This window comes from Macaca fascicularis, chromosome 3, assembly GCF_037993035.2.
Source record: "Macaca fascicularis isolate 582-1 chromosome 3, T2T-MFA8v1.1".
Lineage (NCBI taxonomy): Eukaryota > Metazoa > Chordata > Mammalia > Primates > Cercopithecidae > Macaca > Macaca fascicularis.
In genome coordinates, this window is record NC_088377.1 from 114,452,499 (window position 1) to 114,474,065 (window position 21,567).

A 21,567-nucleotide genomic window follows, 5' to 3' on the forward strand; every position below is an offset into this window, starting at 1 on the left:
AAATTCTGTGAGATGGATTGATTTCCACCAGTAAACTCCTCCTTCCACTTCAGCTGACTAAAACTTTTTTCTCACTGCTACCAAATGATCCCTAGCTAACACAGTCCTCTGCATCTTACGCAGTGTTCAGTGAGACACAGATAAACAAGTTTAAAGGATGAATAAACAGATATACAGTTGTAGGTGTCTGCTTTTGTTATTCCTTTAAGATAAAGGAGAAATGGCAAATGGAATTTCAATATTAAAGATGAAGATTGTTTAAAAAAACTGATAGAAAAATTTAAACATCATGGCAGTCTGAGTTCAATTAAAGCACGGTTTCTCAAATTCTCTCCCCAGAAGAGCAGTATCTTTCAAGAAATTGGTTCATTTTATCTGGTTTATTTGTGGGCAAAGAGTTGTTTATAATATTTATTTATTATCCTTTTAATATCCAAAGGATCAGTAGTGATGACCCCTCTTTCATTCCTGATATTAGTAATTTGTGTCTTCTCTCTTTTCTTTTGGGGGCAGGGGTATTAATCTGGGTAGAAGTTTATACATTTTACTTATCTTTTAAAAAAAAAAAAAAAGCTCTTGGATTCATTGATTTTATGTATTGATCTCTTGTTTTCAAGATCACTGATTTTTGCTCTAATTTTTGTAATTTTGTATCTTCTTCTTACTTTGGATTTAATTTGCTCTTCTTTTTCTAGTTTCCCAATGTGGAAGCTTAGATTTTTTTGAGTTCAGGTCTTTTTTTTTTTTCTAATATACACATTCAATGCTATAAGTTTCCTTCTAACTGCTGCTTTCACTGTATCCTACAAATTTTGATTTTTTTCTCCCTTTTAATTTAGTTCAAATATATCTAATTTCTCCTGAGACTTCTTATTTGACTGGTCTGTTATTTTATACTCTGCTTTATAATCTCCAAATATTTGGGGGATTTCCAGCTATCATTCTGTTGTTTTAGTTTAATTTTGTTGTGAACTGAGACCTTATTTTACATGATTGCTATTCCTTGTATTTTATAGTGCATTATGTGGCCCAGAAAAAAATTAGTGTTTGCCCTAGGAAATATACATTTACAAGTAATCTAAGTTCATTTGCAAGTAACACTGTGCTGCTTCATGTGTAGTACAGGTACCTTATAACAAAGCATTCTCAATTACTCCCTCCCATGCCTTGTAATATTGCTGTTATTGATTTCGCTTACTCATAAGCTATAATCATCAAATATATTGTTGCTATTAGAATTTTAAACAAATCCATTTACAATTAGGAATGGTAAAAGCAAACTATTTTATTTTACCTTTGTTTAATTCCTTTTTTGATGCTATTCCTTCATTTGTATAGATAGAGTTACTGACCTATATAATTTAATATTTCTTGCAAGGCAAGTCTACAGACAACAAATTCCTTCCACTTTTGTCTGAGAAAGTCTTTATTTTTCTTCCAGTTTTTAATGATAATTTTATTCTTTATGGAATTTTTGGTTGGTGCTTTTCTCCTTTCAATACAAAATATTTTACTCCACTTTCTTTTTACTGTCATGATTTCTGTAGAAAAAATCTGATATAATTCCTGTCCTTGTTCACCTATAGTTAAGGTGTTTTGGGTTTCCCCATCCTTGGCTCCTATCAAGATATTCCCTTTAACTCTTATTTTCTGCAGTGTGGCCATTATATACCTAGGTATGTATTTTTTGTATTTATCGTACTTGGTGTTCTCTGAGATTCCTCGTGTTGTGTTTTGGTGTCAGTCATTAATTTTGGAAAATTCTTAGCCATTAAGTACTTCAAATGATTTTTTTCTGTTCCTTTCTCTCTTCTTACAGGATTCCAGTTACATGTTTGTTACACATTTTGTAACTGTCCAACAGTTCTTAGATATCTTGTTTATTTTTTTTTCACTTTTTTCTCCTTTTCAGTTTGGGAAGTTTCTATTGATATGTCTCCAGGTCTCTGATTCTTTCCTCAGCCTCCAGTCTGCCTATCAGGCCACTGAAAGACTTGTTTTCCTTTTTCTTGCAATATATAATTTTTTATTTTTAGCATATACTTTGTATTATTTCTTAGAATTTCTGTGTCTTCTCTGTTTATGGCATCCATCTTTTCTTATGTGGGGTCTACGTTTTCCGAGAGAGCACTTAGCATATTAATCATAGTTATTTTCTATTTCCAGACTGAAAATTCCAATTTCTACCATCTCTAAATCTAATTGTGATGCTTAATTTGTATGTTTAGATTATATTTTTTTTACCTTTTAGTACGCCTTGTGATTTTGTTGTTGTTGTTGTTCAAAGCCAGAAGTGACATATCAGGTACAAGGAGCTGAAATAAATAGGTCATTAGTATGAAGTTTTGTATTATCTGGCTGGGGTTAGGCTGTATCTACAGGTGTCAGAGGCTAAAATTTTCCTCCAGTGTCTTTGTTATTGCACCTCCTTTTGTCTTTGGATTTCCTTTTAGACTCTTTCTTAAGTAGGGTCTGAGCTTTGCACTTATTTCAGCTGTAATCCCTTGTTACTATTCAGTAGTCTAGTTGGAAATGTGTGGGAGGAGGGGAAGTGTTCTATACTCCTCTGATTAATATTTTAGTGGGCTTCTGCCCTTGGTCCCTGACCTTCAAAAGTGTTGTCAGCCTTGTTTTCCTCTTTAGGTGAGACAGGAAGGCTAGAGAAGCCTGGAACTGGGTATTTCCCTTCCCCAAGGTCCTTCAGTCTCTGGAAAAACCCAAATTGTTTAAGTTCTGATAAAATAGTTTCCCTTAAGGGCAGGACTTTGTTAGGAAGAACAGAAGACTATGGGGATATTTAAAAATGGTTGTTTTTCCTTTTCCTCTGCCAGAATCGTGATAGTATTTCCTGCAGTCTTCAGGCTGAGAACCTGGTGGGCCTCTGGAGGTAAAAACTCCAGAACCTCCAGAACGTATGACAGCTTCTTCAAGGCTGGTCCCAGGAGGTTTTACCCTTGAGCCAGTCCATGTCAGTCTTCAACAATTTTTCAGTTCCCAGATCCTGTCTTCTGACTGATTCTGTTCCTGCCAAATTGTGACTCTCTGTGTACCTCATTTTCTTCAGGACTGTAATTCTCTGATGGGTTTAAGTAGCATTGTTAACTTTCAATTTGTTCAGCTTTCTTTAGTTTTGAGGATGGGATTGATGAGTTTAAGCTCTTTACATGTTCGACTGAAAGTAAATGTTTTTTTTTTTTTTTTAATTTGCAAAGTACCAATGATAAAAATTAAAATCATAACAATGTCATTAGTTTTTTCTTTAACACAAAGGAAGGTTTGCTAAATCAGTTTCCTAATACCTATCCAGAGGTAAGATTTACAACATTGAACCTGAGCACTTTGCTCCACAACACAGTTGTGGTTAAGAATCATTCCCCACTCTGTGTTTTTCAGAACCTCCAATATTTTATGTTCCAGAAAATTGTTTGCTGCAAAGAACCACCTTTCACCATATGATTCAGATAAGATTTGATGTCCACTATTTATTGTGACTCTCCTAAGACTGACAGATGACCTCCTTGTTAACCTATAACAAGGCCAGATACAAAAGCTCTAAATTCTTATTCTTTGGCTCACCAATGATTAGGTGAAATGTTTGTCCCCTGATATTAACTAGACACGGAGATAAACATTTCTTTTTCAGCTGATTGACTGAGACACTCCCTGATTATAAAAATAAGCCCAACTGGATAATTGCCCACCTGTAACTTGTTTATTCCTATTTATAAATGCCAAAGCAAAATCATCCTGCTGAGAAACTCTGATATTCAGATCTGGAGTGTTCTCCCTATTGTAATAGACTGAATAAAACTTTTGTCTTTGACACCCCCTTCTAACAAACTTATACATATTCTCCTTAGCTTTATGAAAAAGTTTTAAAGTCTTTGTTATTTTAATGTGTTGTGAATTGTAATGAACTTTTCTACATTAAACTCTCACTAATAATTTCAAGACGTAAGAAGACATTTTGGCATGTAGTCATATTATCCCATGCCCCAAATAATCAATCGTGCATTATTAGTTGCAAGAAACAACCTTTGATTTGACTGTCTATTTAGATAAATCTGTGATATTATAAGGAGGAATTATTTTTCAAAGTATTATTATTTTGATAGCTTTCATGGAAAAATATATTAATAAGAGTGCTTGCTAGTATTTTGACATTTATAGAATTATTCATAATCTTGTTTTGTTATCCAATGTAAATCTTAACAGCATATTGGCACAAAGTCTGAAATAAATGCAAATAAACAAAAAATTAAACATCCAAACTAATCACACATTCTTTCAAGTTGCTCATAAGTGATGCCTCTTGCAATCCTATTTTCTGAGAACTACAGACTTTGATAGTCAAATTCAATTACATCACATCCTTGGCAGTATACATTCTTGTAACAGGATGTTAAAATGGAAACCTTTCTTTTTAGTTTTGGTGGAGACTTCAAATTCCAAGACGAAAACAATAGCAGGCAAGTGCTTTCACATTCCACACTGAGGTGATATACTGCCTATATACGACCAGCAAAGGAAACAGTGCAGAAACAAAAATGAAAACAGTTTCTGGAACTCTAGCTACATATCCTTTTTAGCACAACATTTTTCAGGTTAAAGAGCTAAGAGGATTTTTTTTTTTTATACAGTTGCTGAACTGCTATGGATTTTTTTTGTGTATCTGCTCAAAGAGGCAAAAAATAATGGAGGGTACCCTAGCCTTAACTGAAATCAGCTATGGGATCTTTAATCTAATCATCCAGAGAACTTGAGATATATACTGTATATATATACAGATACATATGTATATATATTATGTGTATATATATATCTGTATATCTGTATGTGGATATGAATGTATATGAATGTATATATAGATACATTTGTATATATGTATATAAGACATTTTGGCATTAGTCATATTATCATACATATTTAGTCATATTATCATACATACATATATTTGTACATGTTCAAATGCATCTATATATTCATGTACATGTACATACATATATATACACATATACATCTATCTCCTGGAGATATATATATACAGCTTCTGAAGTCAAATACAGAGCATACAGGTTCCTGAGCAATCTCTGAGAGAAACAAGAAAGAGAGAGGTAAAGGAGCCATCACAGACTTCCCTGCAATGTGGTTTTTTGTGATGTAGGGATTGTGCCAAGTGAGAAATAACTGGTCAGAGATTGATTTCGACTGTGATGAAGAGGACCATCTGTGGGTTTGATATGACCTCAACCAAAGCGATAACGTCTTCAGAAATCTAAGACTGAGTGGGAAGGGAAAAATAATACAATTTATTATCCAAGTCAGGGGAGGTGCAGTAGGACTCCATAAAAGAGTCAAATGTAAACGTTTGCTAAAGTAAGATCACAACAGTAACAGACAAGTCATGATGTTTCTTCACTTTATTCTTCACTTTATTCTTCTCTTTATTCTAATTCTTTTCATGCTAGAGAGGATAGAAACTGGGGGACAAAAAGAAGCAATGGTTACAAAATAGAAATGAAGAAGACACATTCCCTTTTTCATTGCAGGCTCCATATCTGAAAAGGTACAACAAGGAGGGATGGAGAAAGATCACTGACCACAAATAAAATTGGGAGTTTAGACAATTAAATTATCTGGACATTTTAATTCCTGAACTAAGACTAGACAACAACATGTGGACTGCTGTGGATGTCACCATGGAACAGAAAATAACTAGCCTCATGAGAAAGTTTTGAATGGGCAAAAGGGAAATTGAATACAATTGTTTTTTGCTTGTACCATATGGAGGCATATTCTGTCTACGTACAGTGATAGGAACCTGCTGGTGTTTAACATCATTCAAAAACAGGGCCCATTTTTGATCCATAAATTATCTTCATGACCACACCCATTGCCTTCAACATACAGCCTAAGTCTCATACCTTCTAAAATATCTCCTGTACCTGCTCCAGTTCTCAGTGATCACCAATTCCTTTGACCTCCAAGAACATAAATTTCTTTTCTACCTTGTACTTTGAATTCTGTTTAAACTATCTTATTGTATTTAAAATAATTTTAATGAGCTATAGTTGACATATTTAGTTATCTGTCTATCAATCATCTGTCTATCAATCATCTGATGAAAATTTATCATTACACTCAAGATAATGAGCTCAGACATGATTCCCAAATATTTTCTCATCAGGCTTTGTAATTGTTACCTCTCAACACTCCCCAGCATCCCTCAAACCCAATAAACCACTAATCTGCTTTCAGTCACTATAGATTCATTTGCATTTTCTGAAATGTTATATACAATGGAATCATTCACTGTGAACGCTTTTTCCTCTGACATCTTATATTCAGCATAATTATTTTCATATTTTTCCATGTTGCAGAGTAGAATTTCATTACATAGATATTCTATAACTTATTTATCCATTTATATTTTTGTAAAGATCGTGAAATATAAATAAAATCCTAAGCCCTGCAACTGACTGAGTAGACACCTGCTGCCCAAGGAGACTCCAGAAAAACTTTGAAAAATTGAGATTCCTGGTCATGACAAGGTGGGAGGTTGATTACCCTTTGGTATACCTCCTTCCTTGCCAATCTTTACTAGATTATTTCCTAAGGGTTAAACAGAAACTGGCCCTGGAAAAATAAAGAAATGAAACCTCACTCCTTTGCTGATTTCAGCCAACTCTGGACACTGCAGCTGGAATCCCCTCCCTTCTTGTAGTTTCTACACAGCAGCTAACCAGTTTAATAGCGCATTCCTTTCTGATTTTTTATTACTAGCCATGGACTGGTTCTGGCCAGATACAGAGGTTGCCCACAAGATGTCTGTCACGTTTTAATGTATACAGCCTAATTTTAATATATTTCAGTGTTAATTCTCCATCATAAAGTGAACATGTGACATGTGTAATATGTATGTTTGCTTACTAGCATATGTGTGTCCCTTGTGAATATTCCTAACTCTTCTTATAACTTGTTGATATGTTTATTTAGCCATCCTGTCCAGTATAAATTCCTGTCTCATCCTTCTTCCATTGAAGTGCCTGCTTTTGATTTCTGCTGGAGACTATGCTTCCCAGTCTGCAGGGTGGCCAGCCTGCAGGCGGAAACTCTTTATAAGAAACAAAGCTGTCCTCTCCATGATTTGAAGTGTACAAGACTTAAGTTATTTTCTTTTTACTACCTTTTTTTTTTTTTTGAGATGGAGTTTCACTCTTGTGGCCCAGGCTAGAGTGCAATGGCACGATCTCAGCTCACTGAAACCTCCGCCTCCCAGGTTCAAGCGATTCTCCTGCCTTGGCCTCCCTAGTAGCTGAAATTACAGGCACCTGCCACCATGCGTAACTAATTTTTGTATTTTTAATAGAGATGGGGTTTTGACATGTTGGCCAGGCTGGTCTCGAACCCCTGACCTTGCTTGATCCACCTACCTTGGCCTACCAAAGTACTGGGATTACAGGTGTGAGCCAAGGCACCCAGCCAGTTTTCAAACTGTTATAAATAAAGGTGCTGTAAACGTTGGTGTATGATCTTTATATGAACATCTGTTTTTATTTCTAATGGATAAATTAGAAGTTAATTGGAAGATAAACTAGAAGTTAAATGGCAGGTTTATAAGGTAATTGTATGTTAAATTTTCTAAGAAATTTCTGAACAGTTTTTTCAATTGGCTGTACAATTTTTATCCACCAGTAGCGTATGAGAGTTTCAGTTATTTAACTCTCTTACCAATACTTGTTATTATCTAATTTAACTATTATCTGAATTATTGTTATTATCCAAATTAAATTTACTAATTCTAGTGAGTAGTAATATCTCATTGTAGTGTTAATTTGAATTTACTTACTACTGATGTTCCACATCTTTTCATATGCTTATTTGTCATAAATTGCTGGATTACAGCTAATAAAAAAATAAATAAAATGGAATCATAAAAATACTAAATTAGCCCTAAAGAAAAAAAAGAAAAGAAAAGAAAGGAAAGGGGAAGAAGAAAAAAAAATGGAACAAATAGAAAACAAAGGGTAAGGAAACAGTATTAATTAATAATATCAATAACCACATTACATATAAATGGTCTAAATACTCAAATTAAAAGGCAGATATTACTAGATAAAATAGCAAGAATTGCTTATCACTGCCGTAAGAAACTTACTTTGAGTATATAGATAGCAATGGGGTAAAAATAAGTGAATGGGAAAATATATAATAATATTAATGAAAAAATGCTACAATGCTAATAATTTTAGACAGAGTGGATTTCAGAGATAAAAATATTCAACGAAGCCACTTGAAAACTATTTAACTTCCATCTATAACGTTTATTTTTTCTAGTGTTGATTTATGTTAAAAGAACATTTTAATTTATTGCATTTGACTTGCAAAATACCTCAATTCTTTGTAATTTTAGGAATAAAGTGTAGTTAATTTAAAGAAGAACTTTCAATGTAGCCTTTATATAACATTATAATATAACTTTCTTCAGAAGGGTAACAGAAGCACTGAGTCATAGTAAGAATCTTCTTTTTAACTTTGAAAAAAATGTATTAAAAGAGCTAACGAAGGCCTCTGCATAATGATGTAGAAGGTCAACTGATAGAAAATAACAGTTCAAAATACGTGTATGCCAAGTAACACAGCTTCAAAATACATAAAGAAAACGATGATGGTACTGCAAGAAAAACAGAGAAATTCACACATGTAGAATAAGATTGCATTCTTCCTTAAATAAGTCAACCAACTAGATTTCATTTATATTTATAAACAATCTATTCAACAACAACAAAGTACATACTCATTTTAAGTACACACAGAACATTTACCATAAAATGTCATATTCTGGGCCATGAAAAAGTTCTCAATATTTCTAGGAAGATCTCAAATTATACAGAGCATGTTATTTGACCAAGATAAAGTTAAATTAACAATCAATAAGATTAATATATCGGAAAAATCTTCAAACATCTAGAAACTACAAGACAAACTTCTAAGTAAACTATGGATCAAAGAAGACATAACAAAAGAAATTAGAAAGTTTTTTGAACTGAATAAAAATGAAAACATACCAAAAGTTTAGGTTGTAGCTAAAACTATACTTAAAGGCAAATTTATAACACTAAATACCTATGTTAAAAAAAAAAAGAGAGAAAAGTTATCAAATCAGTGATTTAAACTTTTACGTTAAGAAACTAACACAATTTGAAAAAAATCAATCCCAATCCAAAATACAGAAGAAATGAAATACTAAATGCAAAGTAAAGGTAAAAAGAGAAAACAGAGAAAAATCAATAAAAGGGAAAGCTGCTTCTTTGAGACGACAAATACAATTGATACATTTCTTGTTAGATTGATTTAAAAAAATAAAAATGAAACACAAATTAACAAACTAGGAATGAGAGAGGTGACATCACTAGTAATTTTGCACACATTAGAAGGATAATGAGCAGATATAATACATTTTATGACAAATTTAACAATTTCAATGAAATGAAAAAAATCCTTGAAAGACACAAACCAACAAAGCTCACTCGAAAATAAATATAACTCAAATAGCCTCAACTCTATTAAATAAATTGAGCTTACAGTTAAACTTTTCCACGAAGAAAAATTGTGGATCAGATAGCTTCATGGGAAAATTCCACCACAATGTCAAGGAAAGAATAATAATTCTGCACAAATTCTTAGAAAATTGAAGAGGACAGAATGCTTTTCAATCCTATGAGGGCATTATGATCCTGATACCCAAGCCAAGCAAGAGAAAACTGGAGATGAAAATCCGTCATGAACATCGACGCAAAAATTTCTAACAAAGTTTTGCCAAATGTTTATATCACACACACACACACACACACACACTCATGACATATGTCATACAGATGTCATGTCTCATATATAATCCCATGACAAAATGGGGCTTTATTCCAGGAATGCCTGCCTGGTTTAAGATTTTCAAGTCAACCAATGTAATTATTTTCAGTAACAGCTGAAAAACGTAATCTGTAGAGCTGGAGAAAAGTATTTGATAAAACACACCATCCGTTTCTAATTAAAGCTCTGAAGAAACTAAGAATAGAAGTGAACTTCCTCAAACTGAGAAGGTGAGTAGTAGGCATTTATGTTATGCTGTTTAAGGTCCAAAACTCTCCTACGGCCTTCAAAATCAGTTTCCTTACTAATATTTGCAACTGATCTAACCATTTTGTCCAGCACGGCTGGAGATACAGATTGTTACATATGTGGGACATGAATATGAATAGTGGCCCCGGGGAAACTTCTTGTTGAATGTCTCTTCGATATTTCATGCTTGCCTCAATTCTCTTTCTCTTTCTGTATCTAATCCTTTGTCTTTAAATAATAATCTTACATGTGTATGTTCCATGGAGTCTGATGACTCCTTAAATATCCCTAAAGGGAATCCATGAAAAATTAACAACTCAAATCATAGTTAATGGTGAAGACTGGATACTATACCTGTAAATTCAGGAACAAAGCAAAGTGGCCAAAGTGGTACACTCTTTATTATTTCTATTCAACATTTTACTGGAGATTCCAGCCTGTGTAATCAGGTTGAAAAAGAAAGAAAAGGCAATCATTTGTGTAATACATTCTAAAAAATCTACAGAGAAACTATCAGAATTAGTAAATGAGTTTAACAAGGTTTCAGGATACAAGATCAATTTAAAAAATTAAATATATTTCTATTATACTAGCTGTGAACAATTAGAAAATGAACTTATAAAATAATACTATTTACTATAATATAAAAATATAAACTGCTTAGGGATAAATTTGACAGAGAGGTGTAAGTTCTAGACAGTGGAAACCACAAAAGATACCTAGCATAAATTAAAGATTGAATATGTGGAGAAATATGGTGCATTCATAGTGTGATGACTCAATATTGTTAAAACATCAATTCCCTGCAAATTCATTCAATGCGAGCCCAGTCAAAATCTCAGTAGACTTTGCTGTAGAAATTGTTTGTTTTAAAATTTATATGGAAATACAAAGAACTTGGAATAATGAAAACATCATTGAAAAAGAAAAATAATTTTGAAGGACTTTTCACTATCTGATTTCAATACTTATTATACAAGTTTAGTAATCAAGAAAGTGGGTATTGCTGTAATCACAGGAAAACAGATCAATGGATATATTAAATATCAATTCACACATTTATGGTCAATCAATTTTTGCCAAAGGTACCCAAGAATTTCAATTGGGAAGGATAAGCGTTTCAATATATACTAGTGGAACAATTTTATAGCCATATGCAAAAAAGAAGCCTTATTTTATGTCATATGTAAAAATAACTCAAAATGGATCAAAAACCTAAAACTATAAAAGTTTTGGGAGATGGAAAGAAAATCTTAGTCGCCTTGAGTTTGACAAATATTTTTAAAGCTATAACACAGAAAGCAAGAACAAAATCAGTACATTTGACATTATCAACATTAAAATTGTTGGGTTTTCAAAAGGCACTGTTATAAAAACAAAAGGCAAGCAAAAAACTGAGAAAAAAATATTTGCAGGACATGTATCTGAGAAAGAACTTGTGTTTAGAATATATAAAGAATTCTTCTAACTCAATAATAAAATAAACATCATAATTTAAAAATGGGCAAAAGATTTGAACAGACACTCTTGTTTTGATTTTTAGCTTTTCATGTGGGTAAGCCCTGAATAACCTACATTTCTTTAAGCTATCAGCACCAATCACAGTTAATAAATATATTTTGAACATGTCCAAACTGACAGGGAATGACTTAAATAAAAATCTGCTTCCATAAAATTTATACTTTTCTCTACAATCTTTTTTTTTTTTTTTTTTTTTTTTTTTTTTTTTTTTTTTTTTGAGACGGAGTCTCGCTCTGTCGCCCAGGCTGGAGTGCAGTGGCCGGATCTCAGCTCACTGCAAGCTCCGCCTCCCGGGTTCCCGCCATTCTCCTGCCTCAGCCTCCCGAGTAGCTGGGACCACAGGCGCCGCCACCTCGCCCGGCTAATTTTTTTGTGTTTTTAGTAGAGACGGGGTTTCGCCGTGTTAGCCAGGATGGTCTCGATCTCCTGACCTTGTGATCCGCCCGTCTCGGCCTCCCAAAGTGCTGGGATTACAGGCTTGAGCCACCGCGCCCGGCCTCTCTACAATCTTTATTGGAGTTATCAATGGAATAAACTAATATGGATGTTCAGACTACTGAACATACCAGTTCACCAATGCTATACCTTTGTTTCTGTTAGATTTTGGTGCCGTTTTGCTTTGATAGTCTAGACATAGCCTGTGTTTCTTAGACATGTTTATAAATACATTGGAAAGGTGGTCTAAATAAAGGCATTTCTGAAATACAAAGCATCTTTTTGTTATACAGGGTTGTTATTAAGAAAAGATTCCAAAATAAGGCTTCTGGCAATGAATCATAGATTCTGACTGATGTTTTCTACAGATGAGAGTTCAGCTCCACCTTTCTCAAAAATGTAAGTTTTAGGAGAGGCCTTTCTTTCAAAGCCCTTGGGAAATAAATTGTAGTGTAGACTGTGCTTCTTAAAACCACTCCTACCATTGTTTGAAATCCAATGGCAAAGGTCTTCTCTGGTAAATAAATGATTTTGAAATTTTAAAGCTTTCAACATATTTTGCTCCTAGATTTGAAGCTGCAGCCTTGCAATAGAATCTAAAAAATAAAAGAAGGGGGAAACATGAAGGAAGCTAATTTTCCCTCATGAATGTGAAATTAAGTGTGAAAGTAAAAGTTCTTTGTGTCCTAAAATATGAAAGAGACTTTAGCAAATTACATTATCCAGAGCTTTATTTCATACATAAGGAAACTGAGTCCCAGAGCAGGGTGGTGCTGGAGCCAGGAGCAGAAGAAACCTTAAGCCAGGATTCTACTTCTAATCCAGTGGTTTTTTCCATTACACCTTCTAAATGACAGGAGGAAATAATCTCTGACAACATAATTAAGACCACTTAAAGAGGTCAGATAAATTGCCCAAGGTCACGTAGCCAGTAAGTGGTAATGCTGGTACAAGAATCTAGATATGTGAGACCCCAATGCCCATGATTTATGCTATGCCATCATATTTTTAATATATTATTGTAAAATCAATTGAATATATTTGTATTAAAATATATTTGAGTTTCATGAAAGCAGCTTTCTGGTTTTGTTCATCAATATGTTCTTTAACATATTATAAATACACAATAAATATTGAATATTCATTCATAAGTTTATACATATTGATTGATTTTAATATGCATAATGTTTACACTGAATACTTACCAACTATTCACCTAGAAGGCAATGGGCATGTGTATTGGCTGCAATTCTTTAGCAGCAATAATTTACCTCCACTGAAACTCTCTTAGAAATATGTTCTTCATGACCCCAGATACACAGAAGCGGTGGAGAAAAGTTTCTAGCTGATCAGCTTTACTAATGTGGAAAAAAAAATGAAAAAGAAAAAGAAAGGTGTAGATTTTTATTAATATCTGTCTGCAGGCACTCTCAACTCTACTGATTTCTAGAGGAATTAAGCAATATTGGGCTGACAGAAAGGTGAGAAAAGAGTGAAGAATTTCCTTTGTATAAGTCAGTTTATCTTGAGTCCCATGACAATGTAGGATTTGTTCCTTGAACATCTCTCTCCAGCTATACTTTCTCACTTTCTATTTCGTTTCCAACTCCTCAATCTTTATCTTTAAAAACATAGTCACTGAAATCTCATTCTTGCCTTTAAATTTAGTCTTAAATTCCCAGCACAATTTCTATTATATTTACAATCAATATGAAATTATGAAACAATATTTTGTTGGGAGATAACATATTATGTTTGTTTATACATGCCTCTCATGAATATGTTGAAAGTTGACTGTGCCTTAAAAATAGAACATATGAAGAAATGTATACAACATAGGACTTCTGGCAAGCATAATCTCATTTCATTTATTCTTTGTAAATACTTCAATTATGTCTGCTAAATATTTTTAAAATCACTTTCAACATACTGCAGTGATTAAGAACAGACAGTACAAAGTTGACATCTTTTGCATGATCCTAAAGTCTAGAAGGTGTGTGCTGTGAGTTTGTTGTACTTCTATGTGCCGTTAGATAGATTAAGTCTATTTCTCCATGTAGCTCTTACTTAATGAACAATCCTAAACTAAATTACTCCAAGGTTGCTTCAATGTACTCTAAAGTATTCTGAGAACATTTATTTAAAATATAGTTTAAAATACATTTAAACAGAGAAATACATTTAATTAGCACATTAATAAAGAATAACTTCTGCATTCAAATTTAGTAAAATTTGGGAGCTCATATAAAATGAAAAGAAAAAGATATATACTTCAATAACAAGGAAAACAAGAGTGCAACTTGACATTAGAAGACATATAAATGGCCAGCAAACACATAAAAAGATGTTCAACTTCATTAATTTAATAAAATAATGTTATACTCTTTACCTAGCTATTTAAATAAAAAGATTCAACAATGTTCAGTGTGGACAAAGATGGGGTAAAATGTATAGTCATAAATATGAATATTTGGTGTGAGTAGATATGGGTTTTGGAGAGTAACCTGGGAATATGTATATACTTTTAAGATTGTCCTCTCTTTCCCCCAGAAATTGAAAATCTAAGAATCTATTCTTTAGTTACATTAGTCTAACCTCTACAGCAGATACACATGCAGTCAGGGACACTTATGCATAAACGATATTCGTTATAAATGTTATTTGCAGGCTCAATATCAATAAAAAATAAAATGAGATAAAGAATTATAGTACCTATATTTAAAAATTACTATGAAACTATTAAAAATAATGAGGTGCTAACCTAAAATGGTACATATGATAATTGAGTAAGTGGATAAAAATTTAAAAAACAAACCAATATTTGTAGCATGATTCCAATTTTGGAAAACAAAGAAAATAATACATGTAATAAATAGATCAGAGTGCACATGTGTATTAATATATATGCAAATGTATAATAAATACATCTGATCTATTAAATAACATCAAGGCATAATGAATATACAGGGGAATTAAAGAAAATAAGTATTTAGACTATGGCCCAAGTACAATCCTCCCACTGGAAATGGCTGATCTTCGGAAACTTGGTAGACATCTATGCTGATGTTTCTTTGAGAATCAAGGTTATCTAAAGACAGTTATCAAGCTGACATACTGGAAGGTAAACAATATGACACTACAAGAATTGTGCGTATCAGTCAGTAAGTCAAAATCCAAGTATGTATAAAGTTGGCACCAAAGAGCTACTACTAGTTAGAATCTCCAACCACTGGGTTAAGCTACTGGTCTCCATAACTGTAGATCTTTCTGAAATACAAGACAGGGTATCGGCATATAAAATAGTGTACTATCCAGCTAATGAAGAATGGATATGAGATGAGAAGACACAGTTCCAAAGAACAAGACAAAGACAACAATAAGATGAGCTAAAAGAATAATTTGAGGTTAAGACGCTGACCTACACACTCAGAAAGCCTGACTAGAACAGAACAGGAAGATAATACACTTGAATAAGAAAAGATCTATCTCACATCTTTGTTGGCAGCTTGATTACACCACCAGCGAAATATATTTTTTTCCTCATCAAAAAACAGACACTTTATAATTTTACTTTTGCTCCCAATGGCATCATTATTTTTTCAGTCCACCAGACTCAAAATTTAAAATTATCTGTAACAAATTTTCTTCTTTACCAGCTTCTATAAACCTTGATAATTATAACCCCAAACTGGACATTTTCATTTTATTTTAATTACTAAAATAGTCTTATGATGTATCTTCCTTTTTCTGGTCGACCTTCTGCAGAAGTGTCAAGATAATCTTTTTCAAAGTAAATCTTTCTTACAAAGTCCTAATTCTTCCCAAGAGCACCAGCTGGGATGAAATGATGTGTCTCAGACAGCCACACTCCCAGACTCTCCTTTCTCAGATGGTTTGCATTGCCACTAGCTTGGATAATTTTCCATTTCTTCATCTCCAGAAATTGAGGAAAGTTTTCCTCTAAGTATATTAAAGCAGAATGCTTAAGATCACGGACGCTAAAACAATACTCAGTTGATTTTGCAATTTGAATCCACCATATTACAGCTGTATAACTTTGGACTGTGATTTAACCACTCTAAGTCTAGGTTTCCTTATTCATAAAATAGACATAACATTTCTAAATTCGTAAAACTGTTGTTATAATTCAATGTTATCATCCATGTAAAGTTTATTGCTTTACAATAAACTTGGTATTGTATTGGCATTGGTATAGTGTCTGGCCCATAATATTTACAATGGTTATCATTATAATCATTCCTAGGCATGTCAGCATTTTTCTTTCATTTTTAACACATTTCTTACCAGTGTATGTATAGGGCCTTTTACAAATATACAAAATATTTTTGTTCATTTAAAGAATATTACAGTGTAAATTATATAAGAAGAAATCACTTACTGATATGAAGTAACAGAGAATTTAACTTTCAAGTTCTTTCCTCATCCTTTGAGTTCTCTTTGTTTTTCCTCCATCACACAAGCCCGTAGGTCTTTCCACAGTCTGTTGTTTTAGGTGAAAAGCCTCCTCTGGAAATTTGTCAATCCAAAGCTAAATGGTTTCTTTCAATCACTTTAAACAAAAAAATTCAAAGTGAAGACTAATATAAATATGTATGTTACGGAACACTTTACTGTTCTTCCTGGTTAAGGGCAGTGTTATTTTAATGAACATAAATTAGCTAAGAAAAAATAAATGTATCCGAGGAACACAAGGGAATCTCACCAAGTGACTGAAAGAAAGAGTAGCCAGGGCTCCCAGGAACTAAAAGTAGCTAGTCTCCTTTCTCTATCTGCCACTCATTCCAAGGCATGCTCATTAAGCCAAATACTCAGTACATTTTATCTGTTAGAACACACATTAGAACCAGATTTCCCTGTTTAATCATTAACTTAAACATAGATGAAATTGGCCACCGGCCTTAGAATATGTAACCTTAGGGTGTCAATATTTGTGAATACCTCAGAATATCTCTGGCACTATTAGTATGAATCGCTGGAAAAAAAATCAGATTTGTCACTGGACAACCAAGTTTATTGGTTTATATACTGGACAACCAAGTATATAACAAATAACCAAATGCTTATTCTTATCTAATCAGCAATGGCCAGAGGTATAGGGCTCCCTAGATAACGTTGCTCTGTAAGCTGATACTCTGGAACAGACAAACTCTGAAAAAGAAGCATAGAAAATATAAATGAATTGACTAGCACATTAGCAACATGTTCTTTCCTTAACCGCCCCTCAAAACCCAAATTAATATCTCAAGAGAACCATCAATCTCTCCATAAATAACAGTAACTGATTAGGTAGTCATAAGGTGTCAGAGTGCTATTCACTCTTCTATTGTTATGCCAAGAACAGCTCATTGTTCACTTTTCATTAGTCTTCTATTGTGTTACTATCAACAGCTTAACAACTTTATTAGAAATTATAATAACCTGATCTAGTACCTATTCAGATTACATATTCAATTCAAGGGAAGAATAAGTGTAGAGGAATGGCAATTTGATAAGAAAATACTCAGAATTAAAGAGAAATTGGGAAAATGGTTCTTTGTTCTGTAATCAACTTCTGTCACCACTTGCCTCACCCTTCTGGGAGAGGGAGGGGCTTTCCAAAGCCAAGTCCGAATAGGGTTTCAGTACAATTTTTCCAAGACAAAGTCAGACATTGACGGTATCGAATCCAATGATACCTTCCTTTTTATTGGTGCTTATAGGAGTCTTTGACCAGCCACATATCCAAACTAACATACAAAGAAAGAACAATCATTTCATCATTCATTCCACATTTGAATAGAATGTATACATTGAACATGCAGCATCCTCTGCCCTGGCAGCTGTGGACGGAAGCGATATACAAATTAAATGGAAGGCCAAGCCATTTCATTATTCCTCCTGAAAAAGTAAAGAGTGGAGATGGCCAGGTCTAGCCACACATTAGAATCAGATGAGAGTTTTTATAGCCTACTGTTGCCCAAGATCTACCCCCAACCAATTTAATCAGAATCATTGGTTGTGGGTCCACACATTGGTATTTTTTTTCAAAAGTTACCTTGGAGATTCTAATCTGTAGCCAGGTTTGAGAAGCATAGGCTAGCCCTTGGGGAAATAATAGTTATTAAGAACACATGGGAAGCAGATTTCAGCCAGCTGGCTGTACTTCTCCAAACTTAAAAAAGAAAAATGAAAAAGAAAAAAAACACAACTGGAGGAAGTCAGGAAAATCCTAAGTGTTGAAGAAACCATGGAAAACAGAGCTAAGTGTGCAAGCTTCTTGCTTCATAGAAGGGCTGCCACTTGCAGTTTCTAAAGTTGTGCTCCCCACCTCAGGCATGGGGGCAGAGGACACTAAATTCAAATTGATCACACACTTTGTTTAAACACAAAGGACAAACATGGAATATTATTCTTACTGGGACATTGTACATAGCTAAGATTTAGTCCTAAATTAATGCTACTGAGACTGACATTTTTCAGGAGCTGTTCTTGAGCTGTAAGGGGAAGGAGCCCTGAATGGTAATTGTCACCTGGTGTCATGGTGCCATTCCTTCAAAAACTGGCCTCAGATAAGTCTTTTAATCAAACTACTTCTCAATTTCTTTGTTTCTAAAGTTACTGAGTTGATCTGACTGTCTACTGAAACATACCTTCATTTATTCAATGAACTGATAGTGAGAACTATCTCTTATCAGGCCTTGTCTTCAGTGCTTTCCTTCTAAATGGATCGCATGTGCTTTCTGCCCATAAATGTCTTACAGTCTATTGAATTTCAAGTACGGGGTTACGGTAATGTGAGTTGGACATGTGGGGAGTTAAAGAGAAGGGTTCAAGAGGTCAGGAAAGATTTCTCTGTGGGGTTTTATTTTAGTAGGTATTAAAACACAAATGAAGATGTCCTAAACATGTGAGATTGGTAGGTAGGAGTGGGGAACAGGAAAGTGAAAGTGCAAAGTCTTTAAAAGAACTGTCATGAATCCAGTGTGACTAGATTTCAGGTTGGAGATGGAGAAGTGGAGGGATGAAGTACCATCATAAAGGAACATTGTGGAAGGCCTGTGTATATTTTTATGCACTGATGATAGGATAAGGAGATTAGAAAATTCAATCTACTGTGCAAAGGGAGAAGAATGGTGACACTGAAATTAGAGATTAAGTTAGGGAGTAAAGTAATAGCCCAGAGGAGAAATTATGATGGCCTAAATAAGAGCCTTTGGGGGCATACTATTCTATGTTAGAGAGCAAGAATGAGTGAAAAAATGAACTCACAACCTCTAAAAATGAATACCTTTGAAGTGTTTTTAAATGTATAATAAATGCTATTTTCATAGTAATTCTACTTACAAAGAAATATGTAAGTATTTAAAACTTTGAGGCCAAGTTTTCATTGTCTTTCATTAACCACCAGTAAGAAGATTATATTAATATGAGAATGACTAAACCTATAGGGATATTCACTTAGAGTACTGTGTTCGAAGATACCCACAGATTTCTACACAGTTCTACACATCTTTACTTATCTCATCTCTAATATAGCCCTGGGGATTTTCAGAAAAGAGCATGTAATGTCAACTTTGTACTTAAACTGTAAGCATCAAACCCTTGGGAACTATCAAGTTATCAGTCTTTACTACTGAAAACATAACAGGATTTAAGTAGAGCTACTCTAAATGGTTCAGATTACATTTAGGTAATATTTTGAATGAGATGAAGACAGAGAGATTTTCACCCAAGTGACTAGTTTAAATTGCCTACATTTGTGTACCAGATTTGTGTGTGTGTGTGAAGTCAACTAAGGGTATAAAAATTTTCTTTCCAAAAAAGAAAACGGTCTCTATGTTGCTGATATCCAAACAAGTACAAACTAAATATTCTTTCTCCCTAAAAGAAAAAAAAAGAGGAATATAATTTGTGGTTCTTTAAAATACTTCCTAAGGTTTTAAAAGAAGAAATTGACCAAATAGAGCTTTATGATTTAACAAATATTATTTTTCATTTGTAATCTCTAATGGAGGTTACATGTAAAAAAACCTCGAGGCACACAAATAATGTTTACATATTTTTACTATTTATGCTTATAAACAATTCTTTTTTTCGAATCATTAGAGTAGATCCAAATGCCACAGCCAATTAAGTTACCCATAGAAGCATTTGTGCTTCATCTTGGAAACATGCTTGCTCCTCAGCCTCACCATTTGCGCTGATTCTCAAGTTTGCGTGGTCTCTCCTGCTTTTCCAGTTGGGTGGTAGACATCTTTGGCCCCAAAAGGACATTTATTTCAAAATGCTGAAATAATTTTTCTGCTTCTGTCAGAAGAGGAGGAGGAAGAGGAAGAAGAGGAGAGAAGGAAATGAGTGAGCGTGGAGCCAACTGACTGTTGGTTTTGGACAGAGAAGCTTATACCACATACTCATGAGAGACTGTAATGTCTTTTAACTAAAGCAGGGCTGCAAGGTAAAACAATGTTGCGTTTTCCATTTCACAGACTCCAAACCAAACGACTACACCAAAACATCTTGTGATAATGCTTTAATGATTTAGTAATGTGTCATTTCAATCATTTCCATTTCTGCAAGAGAAAAATAAAGACTAACCCTCTAGACTTTTAAATTTCAAGCTCAAATGGGTGCTAGGATAAAAGAAGTTTTCTGGACCTTAGGATACCATGAGAAAGTCAGTGAAACAGGAAGTCATAAAATTATCCACTGCATGAGATAGCAACACAGTTAGAAGGGCATAGACAAATTATGGGCATTATATTTTCCTGGAGAACATATTTGTAGTGATGAAAAGAAAATGAACTTTGAGATAGTAATTAGCTTAGGAAGCTGTAGTTTTTTCTATGCCACATAAAAATAATGATTCAAGGACTATGGGATTATATTATTTTGGTTAAGTAGAAATCCCCTATATAATTTATTATGAGGACATAATAAAAGTATAAAATGATGAATCCAAAATAAAATGTTTCATATATTAAACACAATTATATATTGTTTCAGAAATTGTTTTGGTTATTTACAATCAGAAGCTTTGTTTTAGAACTCGGTTTTCCCTTGCAGTTTGAACTGTGACTGGTAGATGGCGCTGTCAGGGTGTGATTCATTGTTACATATTAAAACATTCCTTCCTCTTTTCTTAGAAATTCAAAAACCAGTTTCATATTTGCAGTCTGCTGGGGAATGTTCTTAGCTAGAAAACATACCGAGAATTATTTTCTAGAAAATTCTCAGAAACGTCAATATATTTTGTAAATTACTTTTGGTTGTTTATTGTTCTAGATAATTGTCTATTTCTGTTCCTGACAGACTCTCACTTCTCCAACACTTAAGCATATTTTCCAATTATCCTTTTTTTAACTTTTTATTTTTCCCCACATTTAGGTCTTTGTGATGAATCAGAAAGATCTTGGAAGCAGAGGTTCTTTAGGGAACAAGACCCTTCGAGTCTGTAGCTATAAACTTATTCTTTTCTAGTGCAACTTTTCCATT

At 33.6% G+C, this 21,567-nt stretch overlaps 1 long non-coding RNA gene across 6 annotated transcripts in view; it reads right to left on the bottom strand.

Moving 5' to 3' along the window:
- Nucleotides 1–5,286: 5,286 nt before the first annotated feature.
- Nucleotides 5,287–21,567, bottom strand: part of LOC102139605 (uncharacterized) — a 50,528-nt gene continuing 34,247 nt past the window's right edge. The window contains exons 6-10 of one of the 6 annotated variants that reach the window (XR_012433219.1): nt 20,268–20,382; nt 16,475–16,645; nt 13,281–13,433; nt 10,474–10,556; nt 5,287–5,480 (exon numbers count right to left, since the gene is read on the bottom strand). This is a non-coding gene — a long non-coding RNA (uncharacterized lncRNA). Of the gene's footprint in view, nt 10,557–12,557; nt 12,672–13,280; nt 13,434–16,474; nt 20,383–21,567 lie in introns of all 6 variants that reach the window. The other 5 variants (XR_012433218.1, XR_010585751.2, XR_010585748.2 and 2 more) reach the window with 5 other exon arrangements.